Source organism: Drosophila ananassae, assembly GCF_017639315.1.
Source record: "Drosophila ananassae strain 14024-0371.13 chromosome 4 unlocalized genomic scaffold, ASM1763931v2 tig00000071, whole genome shotgun sequence".
NCBI lineage: Eukaryota > Metazoa > Arthropoda > Insecta > Diptera > Drosophilidae > Drosophila > Drosophila ananassae.
In genome coordinates, this window is record NW_025319041.1 from 1170061 (window position 1) to 1182649 (window position 12589).

At 38.5% G+C, this 12589-nt stretch overlaps 1 protein-coding gene and 1 pseudogene across 2 annotated transcripts in view; both read left to right on the top strand.

Moving 5' to 3' along the window:
- LOC123257855 (inhibin beta chain) overlaps window positions 1-12589 on the top strand; it is a 180448-nt gene that overhangs the window by 105385 nt on the left and 62474 nt on the right. The window lies entirely within an intron of this gene.
- Window positions 1485-5128, top strand: LOC123257856 (annotated as a pseudogene).

Sequence of the window (12589 nt, forward strand, 5' to 3'; positions counted from 1 at the left end):
GTTTGCACTATTTTTTTCTTAAAAATCCTGAAAAAAATTGGAAAATGTTTGTTACTATCATATGAGCAACTATTGTTCTACAACTTTTTGAAATACCTCAAGCTTGCGTCAAAAAATTAAAAAAACTTTGTTAATAAAAAAATTTATAACTGTATAATTAAGAAAGATATTAAAAAGAGCTTTACACCGTTGAAAGGGTTTTTTAAATATCAATTCCACTTTCTTTGAGACCAAACGTCTATATAGTACAAAATAAAACCTTGAAAATAAACTTTTTTTCTAAGAAAAAAAATTTTTTTTCAAAATTTGCTCGTTTGATCCTCTCTATATTGCACGTGTAGATAGCTTTTAAGATGACGCAACTTTTGATATATCGATCACATCTGGCAAAATTCGTTAACTCAAGATATAGTCCTGTAAGTGCAGCTACCAATTTTGTCCAGCCTCCTGTGAAGCTTGCATTTACTTATACATGTGTGTGTATTTGATTGGCAACTTTGCTTTTTGGAGTCTGCATATATTTGGTCAATACCCTAAAAAATATGGAGTATATCTTTTCAGCTTTTAGTTTATTTATTTAAAAATAAAATCCAAATAAAAAAGGGCTTAAAAAGTAAAACATAAACGTTGACTCAACTAGGACTCGAACCCAGGCCCTCCGGGAACCACGATGCTCTCCTCTCGGCCAACCTCGAACTTTTTTGCTTCAGGGAAAATTTTGATGTAATTCTGCTTTTTGTTTCAGTGTCTCATGTCTTAATGAGAAGACTCACAAGATTGGTAATTCAACCGACCCGCTCCCACATTTCTTTCAGAAGTTAATCAAGAAATTCGATTTTTACAGCTTTTTCAAAGTGAAGCCAGTGTATCTGTTTGTCTGGTTGTCTGTTTGCACTATTTTTTTCTTGGCAATACTGAAAAAAATTGGAGATTTTTATACCCTTGCAGAGGGTATTATAATTTTGGTCAAAAGTGTGCAACGCAGTGAAGGAGACATATCCGACCCTATAAAGTATATATATTCTTGATCACCTCCTGAGTCGATATGAGCATGTCCGTCTGTCTGTCTGCCTGTCGGTTTCTACGCAAACTAGTCTCTCAGTTTTGGAGCTATCGAGTTGAAACTTTGCACACATCCTTTTTTTCCCTGCAGGTAGTATATAAGTCGGAACGGCCGGGATCGGTCGACACTATAGCTGCCATATAACTGATTAATCGGAAATGCCATAACTTTTTTGTGATGTTTTAGTGTTTTTCAAGTTAGAGGGTTGGGACTTTTCACACATTTTAAATTTGACCAACATATCTTATGTACAAAATTTCATAAGGATCGGCCGACTATATCCTATAGCTGTCATAGAACGATCGGAATTGGCATAACTTTGGTGTTTTTTAAGTTAGAAAGATGGGACTTGGTACAGATTACTCTTTGGGCAAAATAATTCAATATGCCAAATTTAAAAAGGATCGGCCGACTATATACGATCCGTTATATATCTGTCGGCGCATTGAAACTGCGTGGTTGCAAATGTATGTGTATGTGTGTGCGAATACACATTTTCGGGTATTTCACCAGAGTGATAATATTGCATCAGCCTCTTGCGCTGTGAGTGTGTGGTTGCCAGGCAACCGTTGGCAGCGACCGTTGCTTGGATGTTGTCGCTTTAAAAAGTACCGTTGTAGCGAGGCGACAGCGTTGTGTCGCTGTCGCCGATCGAGGTTTGGTAGTATGCACAGTAGGTAGAGAATTAGACGCAGGCAGTTGGGTACCAGAACTGGAAGTGTGTACAAGGCTGAAACTCGATGCGCCACAATGGAAGACAACAACAACAACGATCATGATTCGACATCAGAAGTGGGATCTGGCCACCAGCCTTCAGCACTAGATGGACCCTGGCGTGCCCTGATGGAGTTACAAAATAAAAATTTAATTGAACTAGTGAGAGCCATAAAAACAACTGTACCTGATGCAGGGCAGAACAAAACTGTGCAACTACCCAAATTCAACGCAGACAAACTAGGCGCCAACGCATCATGGAGGTGCTCAACGGTGGAAGTGATTTTACAAGCACACACATTGAGAAGCAGTGCATTGGTTATGGCCTTGAGTTCGGCTTTAGAAGGAAGTGCTTCGCAATGGCTTTCGCAAGTGTGCTATGCTGGAATTACTTGACCTGAGTTTAAAGAATTGTTTATACAACGCTTCGACACTATAGAAACACCAGCCGCTATGTTTCTTAATATGCTATCAAATCGACCGACTGATGGCGAGAGTCTGGTTGCTCATGCAAGTCGCATGGTTACCGAACTAACGACGAAATGGCGCCAAATGGATATCCAAGAAGAGATTTCTGTGTCTGTGACCCTTGCGCTGCTGGCAAGCTTCGATCACCGATTGCAGCGTTTAAGTTTCACATCAAATGTTCGAACCAGAGGCGATCTACAGTCCGAATTAAAAGCATTCACTTTTATTAAAAGGAAAAGCGGCGCTATGGAGCATCAGGCTGAAACATGGCATGATGTTCATCACCGTGGAAAATCAAATTTAACTTGCTACAAGTGCGGAGAATTGGGTCACATATCCACCCAATGTACAAAGAAGGAAGCTGATAGGAACAAGGCATTCAATCGGGAGAAGCGAGTGGAACAGTGCAGTGTTGCAGTACCAAAGGGATGTCTGAACCATAGAGGCCAAATTTTTGAAATCACCTTCGATTCGGGATCGGAATGCTCGTTGATAAAAAAAAAGCTAAGTACCAAAATTTTCTGGTAAAAGATTCAATAATATTGTTATGTTAAAAGGTATCAGCAGCAATGGAATATGTAGTACTGTACAAATATTAAGCAATGTAAAAATTGACGATTATTGTATTGAAATTTTGTTTCACGTTATAGACGATGATGATATGCAGAACGACATTGTAATTGGCCATGAGATATTAAATCAGGGTCTTGATATTGTCATTTCATCAAACCAATTTAGGATCTCAAAAACCAAAGTAGTTAATTTGTGTACCGGCAATGAGCCAGCCGATATTGATACTGAGCTTGAGGGACAAGATAAAATAAAACTACATTCACTGTTGGCAAAGTACTCAAATTCATTTATAACTGGGATCCCAAGTACTAAAGTCAGAATTGGCGAAATGAAAATTAGGTTGATCGATCCAACAAAAATTGTACAGAGAAGGCCATATCGTTTAAGTCCATGCGAGCGAGATTTGGTTAGGGACAAAATTAATTAACTGCTAAAATACAATATAATTAGGCCAAGCTGCTCACCTTATGCAAGCCCTATATTGTTAGTGAAGAAAAAAAATGGTACGGACAGACTTTGTGTTGACTTTAGAGACCTGAATTCAAATACGGTCGCTGATAAATACCCTTTACCACTTATACAAGATCAAATCAATAGGCTTGAGGTAGTTAATTACTTTACATGTCTAGACATGGCCAGCGGATATTACCAAATTCCTTTGCATTCAGATCAATCGATTCTATCACAGATCGGCGTTTGTGACTCCGGATGGTCAATACGAGTTCCTGTCCATGCCATTTGGGCTCAACAACGCACCTTCTGTTTTTCAACGATTAGTAATACAGGCGCTTGGGGATCTAGCAAATTCCTTTTTCATCGTCTATATGGATGATATCATGATAGCCGCCTCAACAAAATGCGATGCGCTAGAAAGATTACAGATCGTTCTGGATGTTTTGACAAAGGCTGGGTTTTCATTCAATCTTACAAAGTGCTCATTCATGAAAACATCGGTTCAATATTTGGGTTACAATATAAGTGCGGGTGAGATTCGTCCAAACCCATAGAAAGTTGTAGCGTTGACTGCTCTTCCGCCTCCACAGTCAGTCACTTCACTTAGACAATTCATTGGGCTAGCATCCTATTTCCGACAGTTTATTAAAGGATTTTCACAATTAATGAAACCGTTATATTTCTTAACTGCAGATAAAAACAAATTTATTTGGAAAACAGAGCATGAACAGATACGGAAAAAGGTCATTGCCACTCTTACCGACAAACCAGTCCTTGTTATTTTTGACCTTTATTATCCAATCGAATTGCACACAGACGCCAGTTGCAGTGGCTACGGTGCAATTTTATTACACAAAATTAATAACAAACCCCAGGTAATAGAATACTATAGCAAAACTACTTCACCGGCAGAATCAAGATATCACTCGTACGAGTTGGAAACCTTAGCTGTCGTGAACGCCATTAAGCATTTTCGGGCAGGACGCCATTATTTGCTGGGCAGGAACTTTGTAGTTTATACTGACTGCAACTCGCTTAAGGCGGCGAGAAATAAACGAGATTTAACCCCCAGAGCACAGCGTTGGTGGGGTTATTTGCAGCACTTCACATTCGATATTCAGTATAGAGAAGGGAAAAGGATGGCACACGTTGACTTTTTATCGAGAAATCCCCTTTCAAAAAAGTCTACTACAACCACAAAAATAGTCGAAGAGAAAAGAGTAAATTTAGCTGAAATTTCAAGCAACTGGCTTATTGCTGAACAACGTCGAGATGTGGACATAGTCGAAATTGTTAAACATTTTAAAAACTTCTCTGCCTGAAGATATTGCGAAAACCTATGAATTAAGGGCAGAAGTTCTTCATCGAAAGATACAAAGAAATGGGAGAACACGTTGCTTACCAGTGGTGCCACGAGCTTTCAGATGGTCTGTCATAAATCAAGTGGATGAGTCCATAATGCATTTAGGATTCGAAAAGACATTAGATAAAACTTACGATTTCTACTGGTTTGACAATATGTCAAAATACGTAAAAAAATTTGTCGACAACTGCATCACTTGCAAAATGTCAAAATCCACTTCAGGAAAAATACAGGAGGAATTACATCCAATACCAAAAGTCACTATTCCTTGGCACACTATCCACATCGATATCACAGAAAAATTAAGTGGCAAGAGTGATCAGAAGGAGTATGTTATTGTTCAGATAGACGCGTTTACCAAATATGTCTATCTTAGTCATAGTCTTAAATTAGACAGTGAGAGTTGTATAAGGGCCGTTCAATCTGCCGTTTCATTGTTTGGAGTACCAAACCGAATAATAGCTGACCAGGGAAGGTGTTTTACAGGCGCAAAGTTCAGTCAATTTTGTTCAGATCAAAAAATAAAATTGCATTTGATAGCCACTGGTGCAAGTCGAGCTAATGGCCAAGTGGAGCGAACTATAAGCACGTTGAAGAATATGTTAACGGCGGTTGAAACGGGAACACAGTCTTGGCAGGATGTGTTGGGAGAGGTGCAGTTGGCAATCAATTGTACAACCAATCGCACTACGAAAGCAAGTCCTTTAAAAATGTTATTGGGACCTTGCACGCCCATTGGGATTACTTCCACCTAGTGATATAGAAAATTTTATTGATTTGCCAAACGTAAGAGCGCAAGCTGCAAAGCCAGTGCAGCTTATGATAAAGAACGATTTGATAGAAATAAGGCAAAAAAAAAGGGCACAAAATTGGAGATTTTGTATTACTTAAGAGCGAAGAAAGACACCAGACCAAGCTGAGTCCAAAATTTAGGGGGCCTTTTGAAATAGTACAAGTTCTAGAAGGTGACAGGTACATTTTAAAGTCTTTAACTAGTAAAAGAAATATGCACATGAGGATTTACCAGAGAAAATTACCAGAGGGGCAAGTGCCCGAAGAGCTAAATGTGTACGATGATTATAATAATTTAGATGAAAGAAACGTAACCGCTACAGAAGAGAGTGAAAATGAAAATATTGAGAGTATTGAAAAAAAGAGTGAAAATGAAAATATTGAGAGAATTGAAGAAAAGAGTGAAGATGAAAATACTGAGAGTATTGAAGAAGAAAATGAAGTACTGCTGGCCAATGAAAATGGCAGAGTACTGAGTCCATAAAATATAATGCAAGCACAAGTGCAAAACATATTGTTTGTTTTGATCATGGCGTGTGGGGATTTGATTATGCGACTACAAGAGTGAATAATGAAGAAGAATGGATTATATAAAAGAAGAAGAAAAACAAAGAAATGAAAAGAAAGAAAGAAAAATTGAATTGAATTGATGAAAAAAAATTATAGTTATGGAACTGAATAGTGTTTTGTGAAACTGTCAATACGATAATTTGTTATGAGTTAATTTGTATACCGTTGTAGCGAGGCGACAGCGTTGTGTCGCTGTCGCCGATCGAGGTTTGGTAGTATGCACAGTAGGTAGAGAATTAGACGCAGGCAGTTGCGTACCAGAACTGGAAGTGTGTACAAGGCTGAAACTCGATGCGCCACAATGGAAGACAACAACAACAACGATCATGATTCGACATATCTAATAATATAAGATGCGTGGCGCCACCTAGCGGACTGCGACTCAACTGCAAGGGTATATCAACTTCGGCTCCGCCCGAAGTTAGCTTTCCTTTCTTGTTTTTTTATAATTTATTATATAGTGGAACTATTATAAGGATATGCCTCTCATCTGTTATTTTTTTAAAACAATTTGGTTTCCCGCAACCAAAAAACAATTTTGGATTTTAAATACATTTTTGGGCAAATTTTTAATTAAAATTTTTAAACTAACCAAATTCTAAAACCTTTGTAAATTAAAATTACGTATAACTTCAGAGCCACTGAAGCTATCGAAAAGTTCTTTACGTCTTTGGAAAGGTTTTTAATTATTCCACCTTCTTGAATGTCAAAATCTGTAGAGTTAAAAAAAAAAGAGTTTTGATGTTTATCCTTACAATTAAAGTATTGCTAACTGTGTGAATCGCCTGTCTAGAGGTTACTTCCATATATATATATTCTATACATTATGCGTTCTATTTTAAATAATTAAAGATCAATATATACAAAAAAACAACTGATATCATATAAAAAAACCTCTTGACGAGGTAAAGTACCGGTGACGAACATGCATGCGAAACCCAAAATATCTGATATCAATTTTAGTGACGAAAATATGCTATATAGGTGTACAAAATTGCATATAAAAAATATTCTTGTTCGGCACGTGCAAGAAAAGCAAAAAAAAATCAGTCACGTGCCGAACAAGAATATTTTTATATGCAATTTTGTACACCTATATAGCATATTTTCGTCACTAAAATTGATATCAGATATTTTGGGTTTCGCATGCATGCTACCCCACTGTAGCTCTTGCAGGTACTCATACGACCATTGCTTCCAAAACGCAATATATATATTCTTGATCAGGATCACCTCTTGAGTCAATATGAGCATGTCCGTCTGATCATCTGTCCGTCTGTCTGTCTGTTTCTACGCAAACTAGTCTCTCAGTTTTAGAGCTATAAAGTTGAAACTTTGCACACATCCTTCTTTTGTTTGTAGGTAGTATATAAGTTGGAACCGGGATCGGTCAACTATATCCTATAGCTGCCATATAACTGATTGATCGGAAGTGCCATAACTTTTTTGTTTTTCTTACGTTAGAGGGTTGGGACTTTCCACACATGTAATAATTGGCAAAAATAGCTTATCTCCAAAATTTCATAAGGATCGGCCGACTATATGCTATAGCTGCCGTATAACTGATTGATCGGATTTGAAATAATGTTGTTTTTTTTTAAGCTAGAATGTAGGATTCCATTTTGGGCAACCGAATCCGATCTGCCAAATTTCATATAACTGAACTGCACAACCTTGCTAGTTTTTAAGATGTTTGGGACTCTTTCCAACATTTTTGTAGAAAACTGATTTGATGGTGAAACTTTCATTAGGATCAACTACATTCGGTCCGATATACATATATATAATAGTAGAAGCTGCTACCTAACTACAAGGGCTTCGGCTCCGCCCGAAGTTAGCTTTCCTTTCTTGGGTTTTAAGGATTTGCCGCACGGGATATGTTGATATCAGGGGGTGGTAATTGATACCAGCAGCCGTTTTGCAGACTTCAACGCAGCTTCCCGAAGGCCACCGAATAATGGTGCTCGAGAATTCGAGCTCTTTCAATTTATTATTGGCTCTAACAAAAATCGTTGCATTATCACAATGGATCATCTGGCACTTTCCTCGATTTCCAAGGAACCGGCGGAACTCCAAGTGAATTGCTTTCGTGGAGAAACAACAAAACACTGCGATATTAGACTCGTCGAATCATTTGCTTTGAATCTTATAATGAATCCATATGGGGCCGCAGTAATCTACTCCAGAGTTAAAGAACGGGCAAGCCTGACTCATTAATTTCGGCTTGACTCTAGTACATCGCTCGCAGTTGCCATTGTTTTGTCATTGATGATCCAATATTCTTGACGAGCAATGGCACGCAAGGCTTGGGCACCGCAATGCATTTTGGTCTCATGTAGTTGTCTTCGGATGATTATTATAATTGTGTCATTGTAGTGGAGCAAAACTGTTTGTTTTGCATCATAGGACAGGTTTAAATGTTGCAGTCTGCCTCCTACTCGAACGAACCCATCAGATCCAAAAATGGGAGCCAATGGTATAAAGGAACTCTTTTTGTCCACTGTTTTGTAACGTTTGATCTGTTTGCACTCCGCTTTAAATTCAAATGGCTGAATCGTGCGCAGGATAATGGTGCGTGCCTGGCTTAGTTCACCTAAACATAGTGCCTTTGTTGGCGCTCTTTTAGCCTTATAAAGAGAACCGCAACATGTACGAAACAGTCCGTTCCAATTTTTAAAAGATATTACTGTGTGTCCTTCGGGGCCGCCATACTGACAAATATTTTTTATGTTCTAAATTCGTTGAAATAATGGCTGGTCCTTTTGTCCAGTTCTCGCTTGATTTATGTAAGAAAATGGGTCTACAAAATCACATACTGTTAACGAAAGCTTGCTAGCTGTTGTTCCTCTAAATAAGACGTCAGCTGCATTATTGGCAAATGGTATATGACGCAAATGAGACTGTTCCGTTACTTCTTGAATATTGGCTATCCGATTTTCCACAAAAGTGTGGTAAGTGGCGGCCGTTGCATGGATCGCCACTAACAATACGGATGAATAAGTCCAAAAGAGCCCAGCAACCTTGTCTAAAGACAAGCGTAAATCTTGCTTGACTCTGTGCGTGAGTTCTACGCCTCGGACTGCTGCACAACACCAGTCTGGGCAATGATTCGCTGTGGGTGCTACTCTGGACTTGAAACACAGCAGTTTCACCGAGGTTTGCTTATTTTTATACGTTGCTCGTACGTATTGCGCCATAGGTCTTTTCTAATGCATCCACAAATATGTGTAGTTCTTGAGTGAGTGGAACCTTTCCATCAAATATATGTTTTGGAATTTGCAATTTATTTAGAGTCCGCAGGTCAGAATGATTGATTTTTTTAATCTGACTGAAGTTCTAACGGTAGTCTATCATCCCAAGCCATTTTCATTTTGTAGTGGTATTGCATGAATATCTTTGCCTTTACGACAACTGGCGCAAACAAACCTATTGAATGAAAGATTTGTGATAGCTCAGAGCAAACCATATAACCAGAGCTTTGCTTTGTTGCGTTGGTCCGCAAAGTTGATTTTTATTAGGCATCCATATGAGGCCGAGGGTTTTAACACTGTATTGATCCAAGGTTTCATCCAGTCTTACATCGCTCAAGCTATCCTCTTTGGGTATTCCTTGCAGTAATTCTGCATTATTTGAGCATTACTTTTGAAATTTGAAACAGTGTGGTAGTAGTATTTTGTTCAGTTCACTTTTGGATTTGAACTTCTTCTGCCATTGAGTCAGCACCCATCAAGAAACCGTCTACATAGAAGCCATTTTCGAGCGTTGCAAACCCTTACGTGTAGTTGTCCCGTGATCGGATTGTTAGATGATTTGTGCATTTTTTTTGCCAAAAATGGGGCTGTTTTGGTTCCGTACGTGACGGTATTGAGTCTATATTACTTCAGTGCTATAACGAACTTCATATGTCCCAAGGCTTCATATTCTTTCATTACGTCGGAATACATATTCTGAACATCATCACTTAATCGTCGCTTTAGTGCTAAGAACCTTTGATGGCAATATCTTTCGACTTTCCCAGGACTGAAAGGTGTTCGGCGAAAGGCAGTTTCCCTAAAAAACTTCCGTCTTCTACTCTTTGCAGATTTTCTACAAAGTGTTTTTCGCAATGTACCTCTGACGGAGATCGATGTCTCTTTTGGTTGTCCAATTAATGCGCTTTTGATTTAATTCGTCCTGCTACAATCCATTCATGTTTTGTGTTTTGTACCACCTCTTCCGACTTTCTGCTGATTTGGAAGGAGCAACGAGTAATAGTGCTCGGTGCTGATTAGTAGGTCTATCCTTCCAGGCTCATCGAACTAGGAATCTGCTTACGGACACTCATTGGGTACTTGCAATGTTCAATGAGTAAGTGGTTGAGCTGGTTGGTCAGCTACAATGTGGGGAAGAACAAAGGCTTCTATGCGCTGGCTGAACTCCCCATGAAGAGTGTTAACGACTTCAGTTACTTGTTATACCCTTGCAGAGGGTATTATAATTTTGGTCAAAAGTGTGCAACGCAGTGAAGGAGACATCTTTGCTTTTAGCTCCAAGCGGTGGAATAGCACTGGCTTGGTGATATGATTGGAGTACAAAGGTATTGTAAATATGGAATTATTTGTTTTTCTATTAGCTTTGGAATTGCTACCAATTTAGGAATCTCGCTATAGTTTGCAGCATTGGTTTTTTTCCTTTTTCCTAGAAATTTCTTAAAATTTTTTTAAAAATTCTTGACTCAGTTATTTGCCTGGTGACTGGCGAATAAACGGATTGGCTTTTAGAAAAGTATGAGGTGAAGATAAGATTCGCCATTAAAAATTATATCAGTTTGAATGATCTGAAACATTAAGAGCCAAATATGTTTTAAACAAATATTGTGAATAGATCTGCCAAATTCAGGCTCTTCACTACTCACCGTAAATTCCAGAAGACGGAAAAACAGTAAAACCAGAGTAACACATTTAAAGCTACACATGTACTCAGATCCTGATCCATACAGATCTGATAAAAAATTTGATAAGAATCTGTCATTATAATTTTTGTTCAATATTTCTATTAAAAAAAATTATTTTTGTAATCGGTTTTTTTGATCTTGTTGAAAGTTTAATCCTCCTTCATACAAGAAATCACCAGACCCTGACCGCACTCCGTACATTCAATCAATTCAACAAAAACTTATCCTTTTAATTATTGCTTAATTATTTTTGCTGGTTCTGGTGTATTAAGTTAATGGGAAAGTAACAACAGTAACTTACAGTATGCAAATATACACAAAAACAAAAAAGGAAAGCTAACTTCGGGCGGAGCCGAAGTTGATATACCCTTGCAGTTGGTTGTTGTTGTTTCATTTCCGATCGTTCAGTTATACGGCGTCTATAGGATATAGTCGGCCGATCCTTATGAAATTTGGCAGATCGGATTATATTGCCAAAAATGGAATGGAGGAGGTTACAAAACTAGACTAACTTAGTTGGTAAAGCGCTGACAGCAAGGCCTTTGGCTTTTAAGGTTAAAGATATTTGAGTCTATAAGTTTAATTACATATTGTTCGTTGTATTTAGGCTACTTAGTTGGTAGATTTTATTTATGTATATACATTTTGGATATTTTTAAAATTTGTGGTATAGGTTCCAATTCGGTGACGTCCACGTGTACTTATGCACTTCCTTATTCCTTCCTTATGCCAGCAATTGCGATCTGCATTTTTTCCATCTCCTTTTCAAACTGCGCAAGCCTGGAAGGCTCCATTAGGGTCCTCACATTCCATTGTTCAATTCGTGTCCGTTGCGAAAAGTGGAAGATCGTCGTCGGGTTGGGGGGTGATTGTTTTCTGATCTTGTGTTTGTTTCTGTAATCGTTATTTTTTCGGTCGATCCGGTGATTAGCCGGGTGCAACATATCTCAGAAGTGGGGCTGCCACCTAACGACATCTGGGAATGCCGGTTTTTCGGGTTTCATGCAAATAATTATAAATAGAAAAAATCCAACGAGAACTTTCACTATTTACATCATATGCGAGAGCGCCGAAAAACTTCCAGAGCCATGCACTTGAAATGAGTGGGGTCGAACCTCACGCTTAGCGAGCTAGTACACTAACCACTAGACTATGAGGACCCCCCATTCTAGTTCCCCGTTCAAATTCTAGTTTTAAGTGTCTGTTTATGTCTGTTAAATTAATGTTTGGGGTGTAAATGAGGGGCATGCATGTCGATTTTGCTGTTTGGTCGGCTAGCTCGTTGCCTGCTATGCCTACATGACCAGGGATCCACAATATTTTAATTTTTGGGGCTAGTTTTGTAAGAAGTGATCCGATTTTGTTGGAGTAAAAGTTGTTGTTGTTTTTATTTCTTATAGCGCCAATTGCTGAGAGAGAGACAAATTGACAAGTTTGTGTATTGGTGTATCTTTGGAAAATATAAGGTTTTTCGTAAGTTTGGCTGTTTGAAGGTCCCGTTTTTGCTCTAATGGGAGGCTTAGTATAGAAAGTTATTTATGGGTGTGGTTTGGATGGCACCAAGGGCTAGACGGATTGCAGTGTTAATTTGTTTGCCACGCTTTTCGAAGCCTGTCCGTATAGACACAGGCCATATTCAATTTTTGTTATGACTGTTGCT